General features: G+C 40.1%; 1 protein-coding gene across 10 annotated transcripts in view; it reads right to left on the reverse strand.

The window, feature by feature from the left end:
* GRM7 (glutamate metabotropic receptor 7) overlaps positions 1-27,880 on the reverse strand; it is a 1,280,044-nt gene that overhangs the window by 866,344 nt on the left and 385,820 nt on the right. For all 10 annotated transcript variants that reach the window (XM_039481474.1, XM_039481464.1, XM_039481463.1 and 7 more), the window contains one exon: positions 9,546-9,613. The gene's annotated coding sequence lies outside the window, so the exon portion shown is untranslated. The remainder of the gene's footprint in view (positions 1-9,545; positions 9,614-27,880) is intronic.

The following is a 27,880-nucleotide window of genomic DNA, read 5'->3' on the forward strand; positions in this document are numbered from 1 at the left end:
GCACACACCAGAGAGAGCGATGTTATAAAGAAGCCCTGCAGACCAGGACCCTACGCGCCATGCTGCAGAGAGGCGATGTCCCCCTCTACCTGAGGATGGCATGGCGGCACCTCTCCCAAGAAACCTCTTGCTGAGGCTTTTCCAGCTGCTCTCTGAGAGCTTTTTGAAATATCCCCAGAGGACTATTGCTCCATTGCTGTTTGTGTAGACCTGCTGTTTGTTTAGTTTCATATTTAAAAATGTTTATATAGTATTTCTATTTTTATATAAATCCCTGTTTCTTAAAAAATAAATGTTTGATGAAGAGATCCTGGCTGTCAGTGGGGCAGACCACACCTAGAATGGCATGCAGTGCCTCGTAGAAGCGGCATGTCTGGGGTCTTAGGTCCTTCACTTTCACGGGCACTGCATCGCATCCCGGCTGTATCCTTTGTCTTTCATGGCTTATCAGATCCTGGACTTCCGGTCACTCCATGCTGGGGACCTCTTTCTATTCTGGGATTGCGGACTCCTCTGCTGGAGAGCTCTGCAATAAATTCATTAAAGTCCTAGTGTAGACCAGGCCTCAGGAGCTAACACTTCTAGCTACATCATCAACAGCCACTCTGGACTGGCATAAGTTTGGATGCCACTTTCCAATAGCTGGAAAGACAAGAGTATGCTTCATCACTATTTTAAACTATGTCTATTTCAAGTTTAGATGCCACAATCAAAGTGACAGTTCTAATAATAAATAAATAATTTAAACTAAAAATGTTTTAAAAGCCACAGAATAGAGAAATGCACAGGAATATCAAAGAAAGAGATGAGCTACTGAGCAGAATGAAAAATTGGAAAGCACACAGACAAAATAGGTTTCATGGATGAAACACCTAACAACTCTCCATGACTGATTACTTGAAGAACTTAATAAGTGTTTCAAGAATGGATGTCCAAGATGGATGGTAACAGGGAAAACTGTCCTCATACAAAAAAAATAGGAAAGGCTGCAGTGATCCTATGAGTTAAAGGCTGATCATATTTTTTACCAACCGTATTGTCATAGGTCTCATCCCCACTCTGAACTTTAGCGTACAGATGTGGGGACCTGCACAGACACTTCTAAGCTTAATTACCAGCTTAGATCTGGTATCACTGCCACCATCCAGAATTCTCAGTGTCTGGATCACTCCTTTTCCCCTCAAAACCTTCCCCTCCCTGGGTAGCCTTGAGAGACTCCTTCACCAATTCCCTGGTGAGTCCAGATCCAATCCCTTGGATCTTAAACCAATTCCTGGTGAGTCCAGATCCAATCCCCTTGGATCTTAAAACAAGGAAAAATCAATCAGGTTCTTAAAAGAAGGCTTTTAATTAAAGAAAAGAAAGGTAAAAGAAAGAAAAAAAACAACCTCTGGGAGACAGCATATTAGCTAATCTCACAGACAATAACTTGAAAACACAGGATGTTCCCCTGGGCAAAAATCTTAATACACACAAGAATCCCCAAATTTGATAATTCCCTTAATTTGCACCAAGACAAGTACAAAAGAAAATAAACATAAACCTATTTATTCCTTTCTAAAACTTACTACTCTGATAAGAGGCTGGTTCCTTGATCTTTTTCACTCCGGCTGAAACTGAAAACTGACTAAACAAAGGAAACTTCCCTCCTTCCTTTTGAAGCATCTTGTTCCCACATTGGTTCCTCTGGTCAGGTGTCAGCTAGGCTAGGTGAACTTCTTAACCCTTTACAGGTAAAAGAGGCATTAACCCTTAGCTATCTGTTTATGACACATATGGAAACTTCTAATGTAATTTCTTGCCAAGAAATTCTGGATAGTGCTAGCTCAAAGGAATGTTGCCTCATGAGCAAAATGACTGCACAGTAAAACACAAGAGGGACAAAAGACCACTTCAGGCTGAACTGGAAGATCACAGAAGATGAAAAAACAACAAATTTAGAGATGGTGTGGATGACTACCCAAAAGCATATGACAGTATCCCACATTTGTGGATGCACTAAACACTGAAAATGCACATCCAAAGCTCATTTCCTTTCTGCAGCAAGCAATGGTTAACCAGAACACTTGACTCTACCTTGAAGGGACTGTCATTGAGGTCCAAATTAAAAGAGGAACCTTTCAAAGAGATTCCTTATCACCAGTGCTGTTCATGGTAGCGATGCTGTCACTGACATGGATGCTTCATGAGGTAAATTGTAGTTACCAGATCAGCAGAGAGCAACAAGAAGTTAGCAATTTGTTATACATGGATAATCTGAAACAATCTGGATGGTCACAAAAGGAGATACAGAGATTGATGGTGTGAAGACAAAATTTGGTGAAGACATAATGCTGTGGGTTGGCTTGGCTAGAATAGGATAAATGTGTGTTGATATCTGTCAAGAGGGACAAACTGATGCAATCAGATGGCATACAACTTAACCAAGGTACTATCCAAGCTCTCTCTCAGCATGGATCCTACAATGAACATGGAACCAGGGACCCATTAGAACAACAACATAAGGAAGACAAAGAAGAAATGAGGAAAGACTATTACAGATTAGTGAGAACTGCTCTAAGGACAAAGCACAACTCAAAGAAATTGTTCCAAACCATTAATATATGGGCAGTACCAATAATATGGTACATGGCCAGAGCAGAAAAAAGACAAGAAGAAAATAATGAAATCCACACAAGAAAGCTCAAGACAACAAATAGCATAATGAATACCATTCAAAATGTGTACAGGATGTCTATTCAACAATGTGATGGAGGAAAAGGTCTGCTATCTGTAGAGGAAGCCATTGACAATGAAGACCATAACATCAAAATATGCAAGCGTGTAATGGGGTTAGCATCCATCTCTCATGAGTGCCCCCATTTCTCTGGCTGATATACCTTCAATCACAGTTTTTTTGGGGGGCGGCACCCGCCTCTCACACGTAGCCCCCTTTCGTTGGTTGGGTGTGAGCCTGCTTTTGGGTTTAATTCTTATATCAGGTTGGCACTCACCTCTTGCAAGCACCCCTCTCCTCCAAGCTGATGGTGGGTCTTCAGTGACTCAGCCCTCTGGCTGAGCCACATACTCTGTCCCCCCTTCCAGTGTATACAGTCCAAGTTCTGATCTCGGCCCTGGTATGGGGCCATAGCTCTAAGGCTTCTCTCAGAGGCACTGCCTTCTTTAGCCACTCAGAGGGGACCCATCTCAGTACACACAGCTGGTGGTGTTTCAGCAGGCCTCCCTGGGCGCAGTCTCCAACCAGACCAGTGGGTGCCATTTTGGTATCCTTGCTGGCCTGGCTAGATTCTGTGTTCAGTTCCCTGGGCTTCAGCCTGCCTGCACTGACCTTCCATTGGTCCTGCTGCTCTTCCTGCCAGCCCAGGCACCTGTCTTCATCAGCCTTCCCTGGGCTTCAGTCCTGGCTGCAGTGAATTCTCCACAGTAGCTCTCCACAGTACTGCTACTCTTCCAATCACCCAGTCTTCACTCCTCAAACTCCACACAACAATTGAACTTCTCTGCTCCGCTCCCTGTCTTATATAGGGCCCTCTGCAGCCACTCTCAGCTGCCTGGAGGACTTCTCTCTGCTCTATTCTTGGGCAGAGTGATGCAGAGCCACAAGGTCTCCAGCAAGGGTCCTCTGGACCTAGTCCACCCTGCCACAGTGAGTAAGAGTAAGAGATCATCTGGTTGTGACAACAATGGCCGAATATGCAAAAAAGAAATGATAAAGCATATAGTCAAAGAAAGACTTGAAAGATTTATACAGACATCAGTGAATGGACAGTGGTGGAGAGAGAGATCAAGCCCATTAGTGATCAAAGGTTAACAAACACCTGACTTGTAGAAGATACCTAAAAAGAGAGACAGCGACTCTCATTATGGACTGCACTAGAGCAGCCCTTAAGGCTTAATTACTTTCTAAAGAAAAATGACCAACAGAACTACTCTCTGAACTACAGAATGTGTTCCAAAAAGGAAGAGACAGTGGAGCATGTACTAAGTGCCTGCAGGAGCCTGGCTGGGAGAGAATATATGAACAGACACAATGAGGTCACCAAGTGTCTGCGTTGGAGTCCCTCTGGCAAGTACAGAATTAAACAAACAAACAAACTATGCAGAATTATGACCACCTAATTGAAAGCTCTCCAGAGGACCAAGTGGCTAAGCTTTTATGGTGTCTGGCAATCACCACAGACCAAACAGTCCAAGCAAATGGGCAGGACATAGGTGTTGTAGAAAAGATGACAAGACCATCTGTAGTGGGGTTCACCTGGGGGCTGGCAGAGTGTAGCTCAGCAGTCTCCCAGAGTCTTGGGATGGCCTTGCTGGACAGTCTTCCAGTTGGCCAAAGGAGGAGGAGGAAAGGGTAGGGGGACCCAGGTCCTCGTTCTCCACCAGGGCCCAGCCCAGGGCTCAAGGGGGAAGAGGTGAAGAGAGTTTCAGTGCCCTCTTAGCTGATATATCAGGCCAGCCTCCGCCAGGCCTCTTCCGACCTTCCTATTCTCCCTTCAGTTTGGGACATGATGCCAGCACTCTGCTTCCCTCTCAGCAAAAGGCTGCTCTCACAGTCTCAACAATTAAGATACCTAGCTGGGGCTTCCCAACTCATTTTCAATGTCCAATTTCAGAGAGAAGGTGGGAGAAAAAAGGTAAGGCCTCTGGCCTCCCAGTCAGGTCTTAACTACAATCCAGGCCCATCCTCTGTAGATCACCCTGTCCCAAAATCTAAAGCCTAGCTGCCTTCCTACAGACAGTCACACTCACTCACTCCCCCCACCCCAATTTGACTGGCGAGTCCTCTTACATCAGACCTCCATTTGGAGCATGCTCTGCTGCTGCTGAGGGGCAGGGCCTTCTTGGCCCAATACTGCTCCATCATTCCTTTAGCCTTAATAGGGGGTCTGTAAACTCCATCACACCATGTTAAATTGATATTGCCATACCAAGCAAACAGAAACAAGATAGCAAAGTAGGAAGAACTCTGCTACAAGCTCTGGAACAATTATGGAGAACTGAAATAAAGACAATGCCATTGATCACTGGAGCACTCGGAGGAATCCCAAAGGGTATGGATGAACAGCCCAAGCACACGTTAGGAGTGCAAAATATCATCACAATTATTGACCTCCAAGAACAGTGTTCTTAGGTGCTGTGAGAATTTAAAGGAAAGTCAAAGGAGGACAAGTGCATTTGAGCACCTAAAATGCAGGAGGGTTTAATAAAACTCCTGACTACCCAACCTATAAAGTTGGTTCATGGTCAGGATTTATTAGTGACTCCTGGGGATAAATTTCAGACAATACCTTTCTCCTTTTTATGCTTAAAGTCCTTGCATGTTGTGAAGGCTAATTGTTTTTTAAAAAGTCCCCATGATGGGACAGTAATAAAACCTCCTGGTTTTCATTTGTGTTCCCCTCTTGTCTTCCAAAATCTCTCATCTCCCCTATTGTAAACTCCAATGAGGAGTCTGGTGGTACCTTAAAGACTAACAGATTTATTTGGGCATAAGCTTTCAAAAATAAATCTGTTTAATCCCAAATAAATCTGCTAGTCTTTAAGATGCCACCGGACTCCTCATTGTTTTTGTGGATACAGACTAACACGGCTACCCCCTGATATGTGTAAAAAGAAAGCATTGATTCTCCTATTCACTCCCTCATTTCAAAGAAAAGTAAAACCTTTTCCCAATACTGCTGATGCTTAGCTGACTACTTCAGAGATAGGACTCAGCTAAAGTGTTTAGCAGGGTTTCCCCAGGAACAAGCAATCAGATACACACTGTGGGAATGAACAGAATGAGTCTAATGGGCAGATAAAGGAGTTATCCCAAGTGTTCTTTACAGTATACAGCCTTAATTTCCAGAATTTAAATTTCTAGCAAATAGCTGCTCGCTGTTCTTCCCGTTGCAACAATTCACTTCCTTTTTCAAAGAGTCCTTTGCCCACACCAACAACAAAAATAATGGAAACCAAGAATAACTGTGCTCATTCTTCTTGAAAAGCTTCTGAAATGAATGTCTGTTGAGCTAATTACTGAATAAAAACTAAAAAAGTTTATTCAAGAGAGGAACTAAACTACCTTTTAACACTTAACCAATAGCTCAGCCTGTTGGATTAACAGCAAAATGTAAATATAGGTCCCTATGAAATTAATATCACAGTCCATATTAATGGCTTCTCACTGCTGCATAAAAAAATAGAGGGGTTTCCCCCTACATCTCTTTCAGATGGCTGCCACTATATGGGGAATTTGTTTTAATACAAGGAGCCTCTTTTTGGTTGTTACAAAATTAGCTGGTCACAATAAAATTTGAATACTGGCATATTAATTTCTAAAAGGTGACAGTTGTGTGAGTTCTGTGATGTAGTGATATCACTGCACAATAACTAACTGTACTGTTCTACTGAATAACACAGGGAAATAGTTCTGCTTCAGTGAGTACTTAGTGCCGTAATTATGCTTCCTCTTTTCAAAATGCAGTGCTTATTCTAAAATGGAGAAAGTGTATTTTACATATTTGAGTTGTAAAATATTTGGGAAATAAATGCTTTAAATATTGCTGCTTCTTCATTTTAAGAGGGAGAAAAGCTTTGCCTCTGGCAGAATTGCTAGGGGATAGCGAGAGGAAATCTTCAGTTCTCAGGAATAAAATAAAATGGATTTTATCCTAAAATTATAGAAAAACAGTTTAGTAACATATGATCCTATAAGAGTATAAATAATGCACCTTAATGGTTGTGGATGACCCTAACTGTACTGCTGAACTCACTGGCAGAATGGGAGGTCAAAAATTCTTCAATCAAAAAAAGTTTACTCTCTTTATTTTTCTTCTTCTCTATTCCCGCAATTGTAACCCTGACACATCAAGTGATGGAGGATCAGTGCTAAAATGGTAAATGAGTTTTTTATGGTAGCTGGCTTCTCCCCTGACCCATGATTCTTGGGACGCAGCCCAGAGCACAGTGTATTTGGGCCAGGTGATCTATTCTTGTTCCCGTAGCTCTGGAGAGGGGCTTGTGTAGTGTGAGCGTGTGGATCTTTCATAATGGACAATTTCTTTCTGTCATGAAATTGCTTCCATGATGCCCTCTAAAAATGCAGAGCCCAATGCAGCCTGCATCTAAAGCCATACTGGGTTTCTACATAAACAAGCAACAAGTCAGGTAAACTACAAACTAAAGACAGAGAAACACAGAATCTGCTCTTGAATGTGCCACAGATATTTGATGAGTTGAGACCTTTATGAAATTGTGAATGGCAGTGAATGGAATGACAGTTCCATATTAAATTACTCTTTCAATTCAATGCTATAAAATAGGTACTTCTAAATGAGATTATATTTTGTGCAGAAGGCAGCACCTTGGTTGCACACAAGGTTATTGTGTTGTAAAGTTTAGCATCCTATTGAAATAGATACACGGTTACAGGAGCCTGCATGAGCAATATTTCTTCAGAACCAATATATTCTTTTTGCATCACTTGTTCCATCAAAGAGAAAACAAACACTGAATTCACCAGCCTCCATATTCATCTACCTCAACCACATTATATATTTTTAAAGGAATATTGTCACCTGCTTCTAATTTTTCCTCTTCAGTATTTGTCATCTGAGAATCTCTAAAATCCTCGTTCATTTTATATTTTTCTATTATGAAAACCCTTTTACCTCATTTAGGAACAGTAGTTTTGAAGCTAGTGTGGTTTCATTTATTTATAACCTTGCTGTGCACTAGGAATTTAATGATATCAGCAGGAATATGCACAGATCCAGGATCAGCGGGTTTGATACCACTGCATACCCAGTTTAATAGCCCATACAGTCAGGGTACCAATTCCTGCAATGTGACAGGGGTATTAACGTTTTGTAACCCTAACTCACGTCAGGTCATTGGCTCCCAGAAATAAAGCCCAGTCTCTTCTCTGTGTCACCCTTTTATTAGAACCAATACATAACGCTGCAGTAAGCCTCACAAACCTATTTGGCTCTGATCCAGCCAATCATTAAAGCATGTTCGAAGTTACAATAATTTAAGTCACTGGATCGGCTTCAAGTTATGCACATGCTTAAGTGCCTTGCTGGATTATGGTTTTAGGAATGGGAGAAATGGTTTGGCTAAAATAAGATCTGACCTGAACTTCTAGCCTCAAATTAAAATCAAACCTGAATGCAGATAATACTGAAAACAATTCTAACTGTTTCAGCTTTTCATATATTTCTGACCTCCAGCCGGGACTAGAAGAGCCAAAACATGGAGAAAAAAAAGTGGTTGACATGGTACAGTATTTCTGGCTTGATTTGAACCAGTAATATTGGACATTTCTATCCATGTAAGAATTCTGTCCCAATTTACAGCACCTAGGCAGCTTGAGTAAGGTTTGCATAAGCGCATGAACCAAACCTTATGTACTGGAGGAAGGCACATCCCTAACTTGATTTTTATTTTCCCCAAGAACAATGCAAACATACAGGGCAATTTAGATTCTGAAGAACCTTGGTTTCCAGATCATCAGAATTGTACAGTAGGTCAAATTGTGGAGATCAGCAAATTGCTGCCTTATCACTGCTCCATCCTTGCGGGCCAACCATTTAAACATATATGAAGGACAGAAAAATTACCAAGAGATCCAGAAAAGGAAAATATTAAAATAGAGTAGCTGCCAGTCATATTAATATAAAAGTAAAAGCAGCAAAGAGTCCTGTGGCACCTTATAGACTAACAGACGTATTGGAGCATGAGCTTTCGTGGGTGAATACCCACTTCATCGGATGCATGTATTCACCCACGAAAGCTCATGCTCCAATACGTCTGTTAATCTATAAGGTGCCACAGGACTCTCTGCTGCTTTTATAGAGCCAGACTAACACGGCTACCCCTCTGATACTTGAATATAAAAGTAGTTATCAGTGGGAGTTTTGCCTGAGTAAAATGGTGGGATCAAGCCACAAAAGGAAAGCTTATTTTCATATGGTGGCATCAGCACTTTCTCATTGTATATACACAACATTGCATGTGACTGAATGGGTCAATACAGTTGCCATAACTATACTGCAGTAAGGTGGTCATGCTTGTGGAACTCTGCCATATGCTGTTAGCATTAGCAGTACAGTAGAACTTCAGAGTTACGAACAGCAGCGTTACGAACTGACCAGTCAACCACACACTTCATTTGGAACTGGAAATACACAATCCAGCAGAATAAAAAGCAAATACAGTACAGTACTGTGTAAAACGTAAACTACTAAACACATAAAGGGAAAGCAGCATTTTTCTTCTGCATAGTAAAGTTTCAAATCAGTATTAAGTCAATGTTCAGTTGTAAACTTTTGAAAGAACTAATGTTTTGTTTAGAGTTATGAACAACCTCTATTTCCAAGGCGTTCATAACTGAGTTTCTACTGTATTAGCTTCTAAAAGTACTTTATTACGATACTGTACAAAGAGAGTCAGGTATAACTGGATGTAGTTTGGAACATAATACAATACAATGTAACAATTATATTGCATGAGCAACCGCCAACTTAATGCATGACAATATATTTTATGAACTATTTACTGACCTGTGCTGCTGACATGGAGTGGCATATGAGTCATCTTTAGAAGTCTGATCAACATGCTTTCAAAGGTACTGTAAAAGCATAGAAAAAAATTCTGCTTACATACTGCATGTATGCAGGTATACAATGCCAAGTTACCCTGTTATCTGTTAACTTTGGACATGAGAGAGAAGTTACCTGCTCACTTGCCCTACCAGATGTGCAGGGAAGATACAAATCTACATTCCTGACACAAAGACATACATCACTGGAAGTATAATGGGTCTATAAAATAGATGTTACTGCATCCAACCAACCATGGCAGATGTGTGATAGACTCACAATGTTCAGATAGCCTTGATAAGTATCCAAACCTTTGGGAGTTAACGTGAACCAAAAAGTTACATTCTTAGCTTTATGAACTCTGCCATCATTATTTGGAACCAAACTAACTGAAATTTCTCGGAATCAGGATGACAAAAGGAAGAGATGTTGCCTTTCCTTGCATTTTATATTGTAAATTTATTTGATAAATGAGGTAATTTTCTATGTTTCAGTGGGTTTGATCAGAACACCAACTAGTCAATTATATAAGACACAATATTTTCCAGAGATCAAGTTCCAGTCTAAAATTAGTGTTTGTTCAAAGAAATTTTGTATTATATTAATGTACACCAACATTAGAGTGGGACCTTTCAAATAGTTGCCTTGTTATGTGTAATACTTTTGTGGACACATTTTCAAATGACACACACACCGATAAATGATGTGTCCTAAGTAAAATGTCAAAGCAATGACTTGAAAAGCCCCTTTTTATCGGCTCACCCTCAAATCCATTTTTACACATTTCTAGTGTCTGACAGAGAAACAATCAATACCTTGGCATTAACACATTGAGGAATTTGTAACTTTCTTGACTCCCCTTCAGCTCAAAAATTGTGATGCATGCATGACTCACAGATGGCTGCTGCTGCACTCACACGAATATGAAATCCTCCAAGGCCAAACAGAATAAAGGCACAATATGAAACTTAAAGCTTGAGGAGGGACTCTTCGGAGTACGGTGTGTATTTTATACATATTGAGCCAGATCCTCAGCTGGTGTCAACTGTCAGTGTAGCTCAACTGAAGTCAAAGCAACTGCAATGATTTACGTGAGCTGAGGATGCAGTCCACATTTCATAATATACTTTTAACAAAGAAAATTAAGAGCCAGATTCTCAGTTACACTAGAGGATACTGGAATTATTCCAGATGCAGCTCAGAGTAAACGTGAGCAAAATTGAGCTCTCAGAGCTCAATTCTATCTGCATTGCACCAACTTATGTCAGTAAGACCCAAGTTACCACCTCCATATGGCTCAATGCTCACTCTGTACGGAACTGGTTAGTGCAGCCCTCAAATTGGAGTGGCCAATCTGGACTAGGATGGTTTGGCTATGCTCATTATTATTTGTATTATTGAAGTGCCTAGGACCCTTAACCATGGACCAGGACTTCATTATGTTATGCGCTGTATGCACACAGAACAAAAAGACAGTCCCTGCCCCCAGAGGTTTACTCGTATTCAGTTTTCATCAGAATATACAGAGGAAAACCAAACGGAGAGGCAGTGGTGATGAATCTCCGTAATTCGCTGCATCTTTGTTTTATTATTGTATTGTTTTGGAAACATAGGAATTGCCCAAATGCATCAGACCTGAAGTCCAGTCCATGTAGTCCAGTATCCTGCCACTGAGAGTGGACAGTACCAGATGCTTCAGAGAAAGATGCAAGAAATCCTGCAGAATAAAATAATGGGATAACCTGTCCTCAGAGAAAGTTACTTACAGGGTGGGCAATTCAAAACTGATAAAATGAAATACTTTTTCCCCGCACAATTTGTAATTAGTCTGTGGAACTTGTTGTCACAGAAAGTTGTTGAGACCAAGACTTAGCAAGATTCAAAAACAGGAATTGGACATTTATATGGATATCAAGAATATCCAGAGTTATCATAATCAATGCTAAGAACATTTTTGGAAAGGATCTTATACCTCATGCTTTAGTGTTTACACCAATCTTTAACTGCTAGAGACTAGGGTGAAGCATAATGTGGAGAGATAGATTATCCCAAATCCCGCTACTGCACGGTTCTTATACCTTCCTCTGGAGCATCTGGTGCTGATCACTGCTGAAGACAGGATACTGGGCACAATGGACTTTGTGTCACATCTAGTGTGGCAGTTCCTATGTTCCTCCTATTCCAATAGTTTTAACCTTCTAGTATGATGGTTTATATCCCTTCCAAAATTCTTGAGTTGTTTTGTTGTTGTTGTTGTTGTTTGTGCTTGTTCTATTGTAATACCTATAATAATTTTATGTGGCTTCAGGTATGTGAGGAACGAAATCAGTCTGGGAAGCATTGGAGAGAAAAATATTTCCATAACATTTGACAGACTTTTCCATTTGATAGTGTAATATAGACTTAATTTTGGAAGCCTCTTGTATTTTTTATTTAGTCACTGTATCTACCAAGAAACCAGCAAAATATTAATAAGGAAATTCATTGTAGGTAAGCACTAAACAGCCAAATGACACATGATACTTAAAACTCATTAAATAAATTGCCTATATTTCGGGCAGTATATGAAGAGACCTCAAGAGTACTCCATGTTTCCTGCTGTTAGAATCAAGTGAGGTTGAGGTGATAAATGTAGATCATTTGCCTGGCTAATACTGTAATTCAAAACTGCCAAGTTTGTTTAAACTGTTATGCACCATCATGTATCTAGATATGTAAACAATAGGATTAATATGCTTGAAAGCAACATGGTTTCTGAATTAATGGTTAGGTTGCTAATAGAAGCACAGCTTCAAAAACATCAAGCTTACAGTCTTATTTTCAGTGAAATAAAATGATACAAATTGAGCCTTACTTATTAAGTTTTTAGGTAATGTTCCAAATAAGAGCCCTCATATGATAAAATAAACTGTTTTAATATAATGTAAAATAGAGAAAGGAGTTCAGTCAAGATGAAAATTCCAGAGGGAACAACACAGGCCTTTCCTTTCCCCTACCCCCTCTACCTATACTTTTCTGCTGAAGAGGTCTTCTGGTTTCAATGCAAGCCCTAGTGCTGTAATGGACTATTGGATATAATGCCCAAAGAATACTCCAATCAGGAGTGGCGAGGACTATAAGCTGCAATAAAAACATTGTAAAATGCTAGTCAAACTCGAATTTTAATGCACTTAATATAAAAATATAGTTAAAGGAAGTCACTTAAGACAACTATAACAAAAATAAAATTCTTATTCTCAATTGCCCTGCATCTGGTTAGTCATTTACACCCCTGAAGAGTGGGCATAGAATTCTCTCTTTCTGACTCAGTAGCATTTTGTATCTACTTTATACTGGTGGCAACGACTATGCAAGATGTAGGGCAATGGAGAATCAGGCCTTATTTATTGCTGGCTAGCCCAGGGGTCAAGAGGTCCCTCGGTGATATGGTAATTTGAGTTCATCATATACAAGTTCAGGCTTTTCCCAAACTTTCCAGGCTGGCAGTGTAGTGCATCACAAGCAACATAGCAAAGATAATTTATTGAAGTCCCTTTATCATTATAATAATTGGATGTCTATATTAGACATCTTATATTGGTCTAATGGATTGCCTCAGGTCTGGTTTCAAAGTATATTGAGGGCTCTGGATAAATCTGTGTAAAGACACCCATCAGACCCAGGGAAATTCACTAAGATTCGAGGGGTATATTATGGGATAGAAACTGTACTTTCTCTTCCTCCACTCCCAAAAAGTGCAACTATAACGACCATCATCCTTGCTGTCACGTGCATTCAGACTTGAGACATCCTGAGCTAAGAACAGAAGTCTCTACAACATAAACTAAAGGAATCAGCCTCATGGTTGAGAGCTATAGCAGACTCAGATCCCCTGTGGATAAAGCACAGAGGGGAATCCATAATGCACAGCAAACCACGTGTTACCCAACACCATAAAAAATAATCACTCAAGTTATTTGTCCTGTCATGAATGCATAAACAAGAGTTTACTTTTCTGCTTCTCTTGTCTGCCCAGGATGCTGTTGGAAATCTATTTAACCTTATTGGGACTTCCCAACCTTAAATATTTTAAATAAAGGACCAGATGTTCAACTGATATAAATCTGTTGAGTCCTACAAACTTCAGTGGAGCAACATCTATTTACACCAGCTGAGGATCTGACCTGCAGATGTTAAATTAGTCTTCCTTTAGGCCAGAAAATACTTTAAGCTCTCTTAACCTAACAAGCTTTTTTGAAGGGCCTGACTTCTGTAGCCTCTGGCTCCTTTTCAAGATATAAGAAAATTGATGTTTCTCGACCACAGTATTGTACACAGTCAGGGAGAACCACCACTTATTTGCCCTTCAGGCATTAGAAAGAGACAGTTTGATTCTGTCCCCCAAAATGCATTTATCTGAAAGCAAGATTCAGCCCCCAAGGTGGAAAGTGACCTTGCTGCTGGATTTACAGCTAGAATTGACAGGATAGCATTTGGAGAATGGATTAAATCTTGGTGACATTTCTGCACAGAATATAAAGGGAACCACTTGTAACCAAAGGAAAGAAGGTCAGATACTTTGGCAAGAAACCAATAATTAACCCTGAGAGAAAGGGAGAGAATTACATATTATATGTACAATCAATATTATAAAATAGGAAAATACTGTAAAGGAAAGTTCACAGATTTTTGCCTGTTGTTCACTAGACCCATCCTACAAAATTGGATTGCAGTTTTTACAGTCAATCTCATCATACAGTACATTCAGGCTTGAAAGCACAAGGTAAGAGTGATGAATAGCACAGGGACCACAGGGGAATCCAACCCTTCATTAATAAGTGTGCAGCATGTTACTTTTGCCTAATAAGAGGGAAGGCAAAAAGAGGAGCCCGTAACAAAGCACTTTATTTGTATGCTGTGGATCTCACTTACAGGGGAATAAAGCTGAAGTTGTTTTTTTTTTTACACTATTCTTAACTCAATAAACACAGTATTTTTTTTTAATTAGAACAGAAGCCTCAAGAGAATGCCATTCTCTACTATTTAGGGCATGACCCACTGGGTCCCCCTCCTGCGCAGTGCCTCCTGCACACTGCTGAACAGCTGATTACCAGTAAGCAGGAGGCACTGCAGGGAGGGAAAGGAGCTGATTGGCAGGGCTGCCAGTGGGTGCTGAGCACCCATCATTGCTTCAGATCCAGAGCAACCACAGAGTCAGTGCCTATTCACCCAAAATTAGTGGACGGAATTGAAAATTAGGTCTTCACCAAGATATTGAGGTTGGCATTTTCATCAGTAACAAAGATTTGGGGACTGACAAAAATAGGATTTAGGCATTACTTTTTTAGTTCCCTAACTGGGTCCCAATTCCTCAAAGACTTATGCATATGCTTAATCTGGTGCACAATGCATAAAGTAAGCCACACACATAGATCTTTGGAGAATCAGTGACTTTATCAATGCTATTTTATTTTTTTGAATGTAGGAAATGGTATCCATGGAAGTCAGAGGCTTCTGGGCAATCAGCATTTTGAAATTTGAGTCATTTATTTAGCAGCCTAACTTGTCATTCCTATTTTTGAAAATCTTGGTCTAGAATTTTAATTAAACTTGAATTTTAGGGAAGGAAGGACTTTGAAAAATGTGTCTGACAACAAAAAGTTAATTTGAGAGATTCTCTCCAAGTATTTAATGTTCCATTATCAACACTTTGTCCAAACACAACACAAACATAACCCCACCAGTAAAGTGTCTAGGACCACATTCTCAAAGGCTAGCACAAGAGTCACACAGCTTAGATCCATGAATAAACCCACAACTGCAAATGTAAACTGGCTAACTGAGATACACAAACACATCAGCTAAGCAGACAGCCTTAGGTACACTAAAGCACCCAGATAGGTATTGAAATATGCTTTTGAGGACCTCACACCCAATTGAAGTGTTGACCGCTCTTACATCATCTCCATCAGTGGATAAGCAGTTGCATAACTTCCTCTGGATTTCCACTTTGAAGCACCATGAGCTTAATGCTGCAGACCATTTAGTTTTTGATTTACTTTCCGTTTCCATGGCAATCCGGTCCTATAAAACTGCACATTTCTGTTCTTCGTAGGAGATGATCTATTTGTCATGTAAATGAGTAACCTGCTTGGCCCCTTCAAACATTAGGTGGAGTTGTAAGTGCACAGCTGAGAGGCTAAATATATTTATTGCATTTTAATAGTGTTGGTGCATTTTAACAACAATGACATTCCAATTTAGCATTTTATTTGCTATATCAATTTTAAAAGTCCCCTCCTATTAGGTGGTATGGGTCTTTAAGTACTCCTGCTCTGAAGTACTAAAAGTCAAAGTCAATATAAGTAATAAATTAAATGCACCAGTGTCATTTTTGCTTTAGTCCAGCTCCACAAATCCCTCTGAAATACTGACAATATAGAAACACTGTGCTAATGGCTTCCACTGGTAACACTGTAAAATATATAAATAAAAGAGCTATTATACCACTATTAGCAATTGAGTGAATCTAAACACATACAACAGAACCATACTGAATTTTTAAGTAGTCTGTAACACAAAATATTATAGCTCTTTTGGTTTCAAAATACTATGGATTACATGCTAACATACATGAATGAGTATTACATTTGACCCTGGACCACATCTCTTGATGCTCTAATGTGATGACTTTGCCAAGAAATTTGAACAAATACATGATGAAAAAGATATTATTAGCCCTACAATGTTATTGTCCGTAACAGACAAAAACCATGTTTAAAAAAAAAATGCTTGATGAGATCCCTTTGCAAAGTATTAGTACCTAGTAAAATGTTGTTCATATTGTAGATCATTCTGAAACTTTTAGAGCTCAAATTAGGGTTATATCATGATTTAGTAAGTGTTTATTTTCCCCTATGAACTAAAATACACTATAGTTCAGATGTAACATTTTCACTGCTGTGGTTGTTATGAGAAGCCTCTGATTTTTATTGCTAACAGTGTAGATACAATATGGGAGGTATGAACAGCAGCCACAAAAATATCTTGTTTTTAGGAAATAGAATGACATGCTTTTTCTCACACAATAGACTCATATGCCCTGATTTTTTTTTAAAAGATATAAAATACCCACACACACAATTTCATGCCTAACTGACACAATTACAATACTTGCATACACAACTTGGATAATGTGAAAATAATCATTCATTTGCATGTGCAATTATGCCACTTGCATGTTCAATTACAGTAAAGTCTCAACCATTTATGCCTATAACTAAAAAAATGCGGTCTAGGTTTCTCTACTGTAATCAAAAGTCAATTCATGCACAAAAAAAGTTAATTTGATGTGGTCCTAAATAAAGTATTGATATTTCCTGGAACATTCTACCTTCCCTCCCTCCACCCCCGCCCCAAATAACATGCCAAAATTCCCATAGTGTGAAAAAGAGGAAGAACTTGCTGTATAGTCTGAGAGTCTATGTTCTCTGCTAGTGTTTTCTCTTGGGCAAGTACTATTAATATCTAGTATTGAGTTGACATCTGAGAAATCATTTTCTCTCTACAATTAAGTTGTCCTTCTCTTGGGACAGTCAAGCTTGGGGTTTATTGGAGCATTTCTTTTTCAGTAAATTCATTAGAAATTTGATTTGCTACATCTATCAGAAACCCCAAATAAATAGATAGAGCCTTAAGCATTCCAGTCTAGAACAATGTCCAACATCTGCTGTTTAGAATAGTTCAATAGGTGGAGGAAAATCCCTTAATCTATTCACCATTCATTTAAGTTTGCCTTCTGATAGCTAAAGTGCAGTAATACTCGGGGGGGGGGGGAGTGTAAAAATAGCATCCTGACGTTGTCCACTTACCCGAGTCTTGGAGTTTGTTCATGTTACAAGCAAAAGGTTTTTCTCACTGGTATCACGATAAACTTAACTGGAAATCAAGTTTTGGGTTCTTTGTGCATAGTGATCAGAATATAAATTCACTTATTTTGGTGATGAATCAACTGGTATTGAATCTCATCTCCTTTGTCTGCCCATATATTTATATTCTGCTTATCAGCACGCCAGAAATCAGAGCCTCCCCCCACCCCCACCAGATCCGTCTATGGACGTGACCTTCCATGTGTGGCAGTGGGGATCAGCAGTGTCATTCCAGTCTTCCCCAGATCCCATACAATGCATTCTGGGAGTTAAATGCTATGCAGGCCTAGAGGGGAGGCATACAGGGTGGGCTGGTGCAGGGAAGGAGTGAGCGGGCAGAGGTAGGGCTTTGGAGACATACTCATGCCCAGCAAAAGGTTATTAGACAGGCAATACAGGAACTGGGTGGAGGAGTGGGAGTGGGAGGTCCAGAGACAGTTGCACTGCAAGGGATTGGGGTCCAAAGCCACCAGGATCCGAGAGTGAATGCGGTCACAGGGCCTCTGAACAGATTGCCTCGGCTTCACACTGAATGTGCCCAGATCTTGGTGATTGCCCGGAGCCTGACCAATTCTAGGGGCAGTCCCCAGAGGTTATTTCTGAAGGAGTGGGGAATCTGGGCCAAGATGGGCACCTGCTTCACTGAGTAGCCCTGAGGTCATCTGACTGTCACTTGGTCCTCCCAGGCCTGCCCTCCCTCCCCTCCCGTTTTTGTCTAAGATGCTCACAGGTTGGGTCTTATTTGAATTTACATGGGACACCCATTGGAGAAGGGACTGTGTCTTTAAATGTGTCCTCATCTCACTAGGGAATGGACTTTTGCTTGATTGTTTTCATGAACTTTTGGGACAGGGGCCTAAAGCAGTGCTTTCTTGCACATATTATTCAAAATGGCTATACAGACAAAGAACAAGAGTTCTCAAACTAGGGACTGGGACCCCTCAGGGGGTCACAAGGTTATTATATGGGGGGGTCACAAACTATCAGCCTCCACCCCAAGGCCCACTTGGCATGCAGCATTTAGAACGGTGTTAAATAAATAAAAAAGTGTTTTTACTTTATAAGGGGAGGTGGCACTCAGAGGCTTGCTATACGAAAGGGGTCACCAGTACAAGAGTTTGAAAACCACTGTAAAGAATATCCTATGGGGCTCAATCCTGTTAGGCTCTGAGCATTCTAAACTCTGATCCAGCAAAGTATCTGTTAAACCAGGAATGGGAGTAATCCTACTAAACACACACAATGAAACTGCTCACATGCTTCAGTGGTTTGCTTGATCAGGGTCCCAAGTGCTCAGCACCTTACAGAAGCAAGCTCTGGAAGAGACCTAGCTCTTCTTAAATTGGTTGTTAATGTTTAGGTTTGATTAAAAATCCAGACATGTTCAATACTCAGTAGCAATTCAGAGGGAGAAAGAACGCTATTATTTCAACCCTGGAAAAGGCAAAGGACTAACTGGCATAGCTCAATCACATAATGAATTAAATATGGAACAGAGTCTGATGAATGAGTACTCTGCATTTTCTCTCATGTCATTTATAAAGCTGCCTGCCACCTCTGCATTGCTACAGCAAATTTGACTACAAACTAAATGTAGATGGAGGTGGCATTGATAGAGAGAAATTAACTGTCTGTGCATATGAGACCCAAATGAACTTGCTACTGTGAGAGAAGACAATTACCAGCGCAGCCACATGACATACATTCCCTTCTCTGTAGTTCATAAAAACTCAACCCCCAGGTTGTCCAGCACTGTTAGTCAACTTTATGGCAGCTGGCAAATATTAATTGGTGCGGGATAATGTTTGGTGTTCCTAGTTATAGTACTTTAGCGGCCATTTATCACAGAAATAGCCCATTGTGTCACCGTAGCACAGCTACAGCTCTAATTTGATCAATGAACTCATGTATTAGGCTTTGTAGAAATAAAAAGCTTTCTGTCCGTTTGGATTCCTGAGGCATGGAGCTTGTTGATTTTTAGCATTCATTTCTACTAATGGATTACAAACATGTTTAACAAGGTATTAAGGATGTCAGTAAGGGACTGCATTATGGTTGATAGCAGCAGCGGGAGGGGCCATTTCAATACAGAATGAAGTCAGATATGTATTAAAGAACTGGAGGTTATGCTGCCACCTTGTGACAACATCACAAAGCTGTGTGTATTTGAAGTCTGACCTTTAATGGAACCTTGTCCTGATTGCTGTGGATTTTCATTATACCAAGTGTCAGCCATTCCTATTTTTGGAAAGTTAAATGCATTTCCCTGACTCAAGTATTGTATTTATAAATTTGGCTAAAGCGCGAAAGCGCCCAATTCATCCCATTGCCTTCAATAGGGGACATTCATGACTGGTGTCACGCTGAGTATTTAATTCAAAAATACCTTTAACCATAAGAATTATCAACAAAGTAAAGGGAAATGTATTTATAAACAGCTCTCAGACAATATGTATCTTATAAAGCAGTAAAGGCTAGCTTTGGACTTGCTTTCTTTTGTTCAATTGCAAATTCTTAAGGCCAAGGACAAATGTTACATCCTAATGTACCATTCGAAAGCTGAAATGTGCATACTAGTGTAAATGGGGCCTGCTTCCTTTGTGTAAAATGTCCATTTCATGCAACACTGGATGGAAGGCCGGGACTATATTTTCCAATACTCTGTCTTGGTTCAACACTCTACTGAAAGGTGAGAACATCATCGCTCAGGTGAAAGGGTGTTCCTGCAGCACAGTATGGTGCTCTAGGATAGCACTGCAAGAGTGGGGCTTGTATAAATTGAGGTGCAGGCTGTTTCTAGCACAAACTTTAATCAAATACTCTAATCTGAAACTGCACCCTGCAGGTCTGGGAGCACAACACTAGCATTCAAAGCATCTATTGTGGATTCCCTCTGACAATTTTTACCAGATGAGCTCTCAAACATTCTTTATTCAATGACCTCATCACCAACACTTTAACGTCAATGGGGTTGCATGGGAATCAAGAATCCTCCTCTTAAACAAAATCCATGGCTTGTTTAAGACTTGGTAAAAATGTGTAACTGTAGATACCTCTATAATTAATGATACCACTCATGATGATCACAAGAAAAATTAAATTTTTTGAAAATTACCTATTACATCTTCATTAGTGCCCAAAGTTTTTTTCTTGATTAATAGGAGCAAAGTAAATAGCAAAGGAATTAAAAATGATCCGTCATTTAAAACATTGACAAAATTTCTAGGAAAAAACAGGGAATGAAAGTTAACTTTGCCCAAGGTATATAGGATATTTGCAAGTCCTTGATTTTTTTTCCAATCTGGTTTAAAATGTATTTACTTATCTATAGAAGAAGCTGGGAAGGAATTAAGCAACAAAGGAACAACTTTCAGGAGTGCAGTTATAAGATAGCATAGCATTTTTTATTGTACTTCTTAATAGGAAGTTATTTTATAAAGGCCTTTTTTGGAAAATATTTCATCCACCCTCCTCTATAAAAAGAGACTTTCCTTTTTCCCTCATGGAGAAACAAGGACAGGAAATCTCATTGACATTCATCTGAACCGTAAAGGCTATCCAGCCTCCTCCCTTTCCCTCTCAGATCATGGCCTCACCCAACAAATTGTGCGTGCAGATTTAGGTGGTAGAATAGTCTCCCCCAGAGAAGTCCTAGAAGCCCTATGGCTTAAACATTCAGAATTAGAGTAAACAAGGCATTAGAAAATATTGTAGCTCACAATGCTGCATCAGGGAGATAGACAAGTTGATCTGAGAGCTTGTCTACATTTACCGGGGAATTGATGTGTGGCGATCTATGTATCGGCGGTCGATTTAGTGGGTCTAGTGAAGACCCACTAAATCAACTGCAGATCGCTCTCCCATCAACTCCTGTACTCCACCGTACATCACATAGTGTGGACCCTGCAGTTAGTAGATCTAAGTTACATTGACTTGAGTTACGCTAGTCACATAACTCAAATTGAGTAACTTAAATCAACTTTTCCCCATAGTCGGGACGAGGCCTAAGAGGTCATTTGGATGTCACTACCATGACTGTGTTATCTGGAAGCAGTAAAAGTATTTGATATAAAATGCTGCTGTATTAGGATACGGTCTTATGTTTGTGTAAATTTATGAAACAAAAATAAAAAATTTGATTAAAGCAATATGGTCCAGTTTTATCTCACAGAAAGGAGGTAACTGGGAAATCCATCACACTGCCACCATGTCTACTTAATTATACAATACAGTACCACATCTGAGGAACACAAAATCAGTGAATTTGAAAAGCATGACTGAATAGCCAACTGTAAAGAGATAGCTGATATCTTTGTTGCTGGAAAAAGGTAAAGTGAGTATTGGTTGTTATAGAGTTTTTCTATATAAATTGTGAATAGCAAATCAAAGCATTTGAGCAATAACATTGCCATGACCTCCAACATCAGAAATACATGCAACTGAACGGACAATGGCAGCATTTTTTGTTTTGTTACATTAATAGGTATGTTCAAGGTTTTCTGTCATCACTCTTTACAGTAATTTATTCCGTGAGCTGCTTTACTCAATAGTTGGACTATTGTTAATGGAGTTATATTGATTTACCATGATGTTTACAGATTTAATTTTAAAGTTATTATGGTATGTAGTGAATCATGAGGTTAGAAGCTGAAGGCCATATCCTCAGGTTCTGTAAATTAGCCTAGCTCCACTGGTTTCACTGGAGTTCAAGTGATTTACAACACATGAGGATCTGACCCTTAAAGTTCTTTCAGTACTAGAGAAATTCATATATAGCTCTTAAGATATTATGCCATGGTCTATGTGAAAAGAGGCCAATTTTACAAGAGAAAATACAGATACAACTGGGATAAATCACATAATCCAAACAAGGGCAAGTCTTGGATAGATACCCCAATAAACTACAATCTTGCGGTCAGAGAAGTGACAACAGAAATTCTCTCTTATTTAAGTCTACAGAAGCAGAGCCAAATATTCCTTGTCTCTGTTCATTACCAACTAGTTCAAAAATAGAACTCCGGAAGTGGTATGAATGAGAGTTTCTTGATCAAATTCCCATCTTCACATATTCCTTTTAGGGCTGTTGATTAATCGCAGTTAACTCAAGCGATTAACTCAAAACAATTAATTGTGATTAAAATATGAATTGTGATTAATCAAAGTTTTATTCGCAGTGTTAAACAATAGAATACCCATTGCAATTTATTAAATATTTCAGATGTTTTTCTACATTTTCAAATATATTGGATTTTGTGTTATAACTGAAATCAAAGTGTATTTTATATTTTTATTGCAAATATTTGCACTGTAAAAATGATATAGTATTTTTCAATTCACCTCATACGAGTACTGTAGTACAATCTGTCGTGAAAGCGCAGCTTACAAATGTAGATTTTTTTTGTTACATAACTCCACTCAAAAACAAAACAATGTAAAGCTTCAGAGCCTACAAGTCCACTCAGTCCTACATCTTGTTCAGCCAATCGCTAAGACAAACAAGTCCGTTTACATTTACAGGAGATAATGTTGGCCGCTTCTTATTTACAGTGTCACCTGAAAGTGAGAACAGGCATTTGCTTGGCACTTTTGTAGCTGGCATTGCAAGGTATTTACATGCAAGATATGCTAAACATTTGTATGCCCCTTCATGCTCTGGCTTCCATTCCAGAGGACATACTTCCATGCTGATGATCTTCATTAAAATATATATACAGTTGAACCCTGTTATGTCGCTGGCCTAGGGGTTTGCCAAAAAGCGTCGAGATAACCGATGATCGAGATAAACAAAAACCAATATGGCGGCAATACATTAACATGTGCTGGGGGAGCGGGCGGCTGGGGACACGGTGGGTCGGGGACGCGGGGAGCCGGGTGGCTGGGGACGCGGGGAGCGGGCGGCTGGGGAACCGCGCGGCTGGGGAGCCGGGGAGCGGGCGGCTGGGGACATGGTGGGTCGGGGACGCGGGGAGCGGGCGGCTGGGGACGCGGGGAGCGGGCGCCTCGGGACGCGGGGAGCGGGAGGCTGGGGAACCGCGCGGCTGGGGAGCCGGGGAGCAGGCGGCTGGGGACACGGTGGGTCGGGGACGCGGGGAGCGGGCGGATGGGGAACCGCGCGGCTGGGGAGCCGGGGAGCGGGCGGCTGGGGACACGGTGGGTCGGGGACGCGGGGAGCCGGGCTCGAGATATTAGGGTTCGGCGAGATTAAAGGATCGACATAACGGATGAGAAACCCATAAGACAAAGAGGGAGTTTGGCGGTTCCACTTCTAAAACGTCGACTTAATAGGATTGGCAAGTTAACCGAGGTCGAGATAAATGGGTTCGACTGTATATAAATTTGTGATTGAACTCCTTGGGGGAGAATTGTATGTCCCCTGCTCTGTTTTATCCGCATTCTGCCATATATTTCATATTATAGCAGTCTTGGATTATGACCCAGCACATGCTGTTCATTTTAAGAACACTTTCACTGCAGATTTCACAAAACACAAAGAAGGTACCAATGTGAGATTTCTAAAGATAGCTACAGCGCTCGACCCAAGGTTTAAGAATCTGAAGTGTATGCCTACTTCTCTGGTTTAATATTAATTTCATTTTCTCTTCAACACCATTGATGTATTTTATTCACCTTCTGATGTGCAGTAAGCATACTTATCAGCAACATAGCATTAAATTGACTGAACCACAGAGAAGTAGGTAAATAAGCACTGCCTTTTATTTTTTTCAAGTTAGGTAAATCAAGTTACTTTGTGAAGTAGGCATTTGTTTTTGCCAGTCTAGTGATTAAAAAAGTAATTTCTTTTTTTTATAAATTCATTTTGCCATCAGTGTATGTATCTGTTCAGACTAAGATGTCAGTTTGCACAGCTTACAAAATGCACTGCAACTTGGACATTTTGCAGAGAAGGGAGCAATTTATTATGAAGTGATTTGCAGCTTGAGAAAAGGGGTTTTTTAAGTTGTACTTTTCTTAAGATAATATTCCTTTTACTGTAGGATATATAAGTGAGTATGTGAAAGGTGAGTACCTGGCATCTTTAAAAGAAACCAGATGCTCAGGGCAGGCTGTCCTCTTCAGTCTTGGTAGACAGCCCACCCAGGAGAAGGAACTCGTAACATAAAGCAGGATGCCATGTCCCTCAGGATAGATGAAAACAGCAGTGGATGCTCCAGGGGAGATGGATACCACTGACCATTATTGTCCACAATCATGCACAATATGGAAACACTTCAGCACAGAAGTGGACAAATTTGCTGCCCTGTTCAGGGAAATCAATACATTTTCACTGGGTAATTCCAGCAGTGTATTTGAGAAGGGGTGACTGGATTCCAAGCAAATTAAACTGATCAAAACAAGTTTACTCCATTGGCACATGGAATGTTTGTAAAATGAAAGCAGGTTACCTCCAGCTAGTACAAAATAAAATCTCCTTGCATATAGAGGATGTGATTTGCTTGTGAGAGTCCACATGGACTGGGAATAGAATGATGATTACGGAGGAAGGAAACATGCTGATCTGGAGTGGTGGCAGGATAAGACAACATAGGGCTGTGCTCCTGATCAAAAAGCAGATCAGTCCCTACATGATGACCTACAAATCAGTCAGCAGCAGGTTGATGACACTCAGATTGGTAGCCCATCCTTGTAATGGAACTGTTTTCTAAACTTATGGCCATACTAGCAATTGTGATGATTAAGAGGTTGAGAAATTCTACAGTGACATTGAGAAGGAGTTAGCAACTGTTTACCATAGACATATTTCAGTTGTACCAGGTGACTGCAATGCATGCTCTGGTCCTGAGAGTTACCCAAAATGATTCAGTTGTATTGGGACGTTTGGATATAACAAGGGGCAGCGTACAGCAGAGACCTGCGACTCGTGCAGTTTGTGACTGGCAATGACTTAGTATTAAATAACTTGTTCAAGCACAAAACAGCAAGGTGATGGACTTGAACAACACTGGATTTGCTGAATCAGAATCAGATTGACTTCATCATGACCATTCCAACGAGAGGGGGTTCCAGTGGATGCAAGTCAAATCTTCAAGAAGGCCAACATAGGATCAAATCATAACTTAGTAACCAACAGAGATCAAACTGTGAAGCAAGAAAAATGAGCAAGTATCTTCAGAGTCCATTACAGTGGTAACAAACTGAAAGCCCATGAAACCCAAGTGGAATTCAAGACGACAATTGAACAAAAGCTGTAAACTGCTGATCTCTGCACAAGTAGCATTGATCAGACAGAGAACATCTCCTGCTACACTACATAGTGTGCAGATGAACTCCTGGGGAAATGCAGATCTTAAAGAAACCTTGGATCACAGAGAAGACCGTTGACAACTCAGTGGAGATAACTTAAGAGCACAAAGACTGATGAAGCTGCAAGAGTGAAATAGTCCTGTATGATCTGAATGCACTGATTAAAGTGGCACAAGAAGATTAGCTTGACAACAGAATACAGGACTTTTTGGGGGGCAAATGCCATTAGGAAGGACTATTAAACCCTAAAGACTCAAGAGGTTTCTCTATCAGGAAAAATATAATTTCACCCAACGTTTGGGGTAGGTATTTCTGGGAAATATGTATTATGAGTCATTCAAATTCTAAGTTGGAAGTGAAATAAGTAGTTTATGCCAGAAGCTTGTCTTATCTTTATGAACTCCTCCTACAATTGAAGAAGTTGAGGAACCAGCACAGACCCTGAAAGACAATGGAGCCCCTGGAATGGATGAGATACTAACAGAACTAAATTAAAAGTGGTGGAGGGGCACTCACCCAGGAATACTATAAGCTTGTCAACATGATTTGGGATTCTGGAAGATGGCCCAAGACTTGGATATAGTCCCTGATGTTTCCTATTAAAAAAAAAAAAGGAGGGATTTGGCAGTTTGTAGAAGTTAGAATACAATCTTATTCACACACCCTAGCAAAATACTGCTGTGCATCATGATGGAGAGAATTTCACCCAAGGTAGAGAACTTCATGGCTGAAGAGCAAGCCTGGTTTAGACGCAAAAGTAGTACATCAAAGCAAATATTCAATCTGCAGGTGCTGTGCTGGAGGAGGATAGGTCCATGTTTGATTTCATTAAGGCAGTTGGTAGTATATGACAAACCTCTTTGGGCAACCCTGTGGCTGGTCAGAGTTAGTGAAGTGTAATAAGCCTTATACAAAATCTCTGTGGAAGTATGATGGTTTCAATATTTGCGGGGCATGAGCAGAGTAGCTGATTTGACTTGAGGATAGGTGCAACATAGGACAGCTTGCTATCACCAATCAAGTTCAACTGTTATCTTGAAGAAATCTTAAGCACAGCCACTCATAGAAATTTACAGGAGGCTCTATCCACTGGTGGATGAAAAGTTAATCTGTGCTTCATCAGTGATACTCATCTGATTGGATTCTCACAAGAGGAGGTGCAAAATTGCTAAAAACAATAGTGTGAAAGCAGAAAAGTTAGGCCTAAAGATTGTGCAGCAAGAGATAGACCTCTAGGTCTGTTGAAAAGATGAAGATATTCCCACTCAAATCTGAGGAGGCATTGGAGTTTGTTGAGCACTTAAAATATCTCATTGAAAGTCAACAGGAGTTAGGCACCAAAATTCCTTTAAGGGCCCCAAGCGCCTTAGACACGTAAGCTCTTTTGAAAGTTTTACTCTTAAACTTACTTCATTCTTGAAGTAGTATGAACTGTCATCTTAACTGGATATAGCTTTATTTGGGTTCTGGCTGATTCATAATTACAGAGTGAATCATTCTGGATACAATTACAATTAGCCAATCAAGTCAACAATAGTTTCCAACAAATTATGACCTTGATGTGTATTTATGCAGATGAAGAAAGACAAATTATGGGATGGTTACTGGGGAGACAAGAAAGCTTTCAATAAGTGTTTACAGATAATTACTAACTGATGTAACTTGTGTAAGTGTAAAACTATCTTTATTTAAATGTTAAAGCCTTGTGCAATTGTAAAAAAGTATTTAAAATTACATTATTCCTCTGTACACTAAATTTATACTATTTAATGACAAGCAAGAAGTTGTTAGCATATACTTTTCCTACAATGTTCATCAGAACAAGTTTTTTGTGTGGGAGAGAAATTAGCTCAAGACCTTGAATATTTGCAATTTTTTCCTGGACTTCACTTGTGCCATTTAGTAGTAGTAATGTTGCTGGGTTATAGGCAATATTAACTACCCGGACACCTGTTGAAAAACTGATATGGCAAAACAAAATTTCCAACAAATTCTTGGAATGTATTGAGGACAACTCTTTGTTTGAGAAAGTGGGGGAAGTAACGGGGGGTGGGGGGTGGAGCCATTTTAAATTTGATTCTGACTAACTTGGAGGAATTTCTTGTAAAGATCAAGATGGAAGCTAAT

The sequence above is a fragment of the Mauremys reevesii genome, linkage group 7 (assembly GCF_016161935.1).
Source record: "Mauremys reevesii isolate NIE-2019 linkage group 7, ASM1616193v1, whole genome shotgun sequence".
In the NCBI taxonomy this organism is placed as follows: domain Eukaryota; kingdom Metazoa; phylum Chordata; order Testudines; family Geoemydidae; genus Mauremys; species Mauremys reevesii.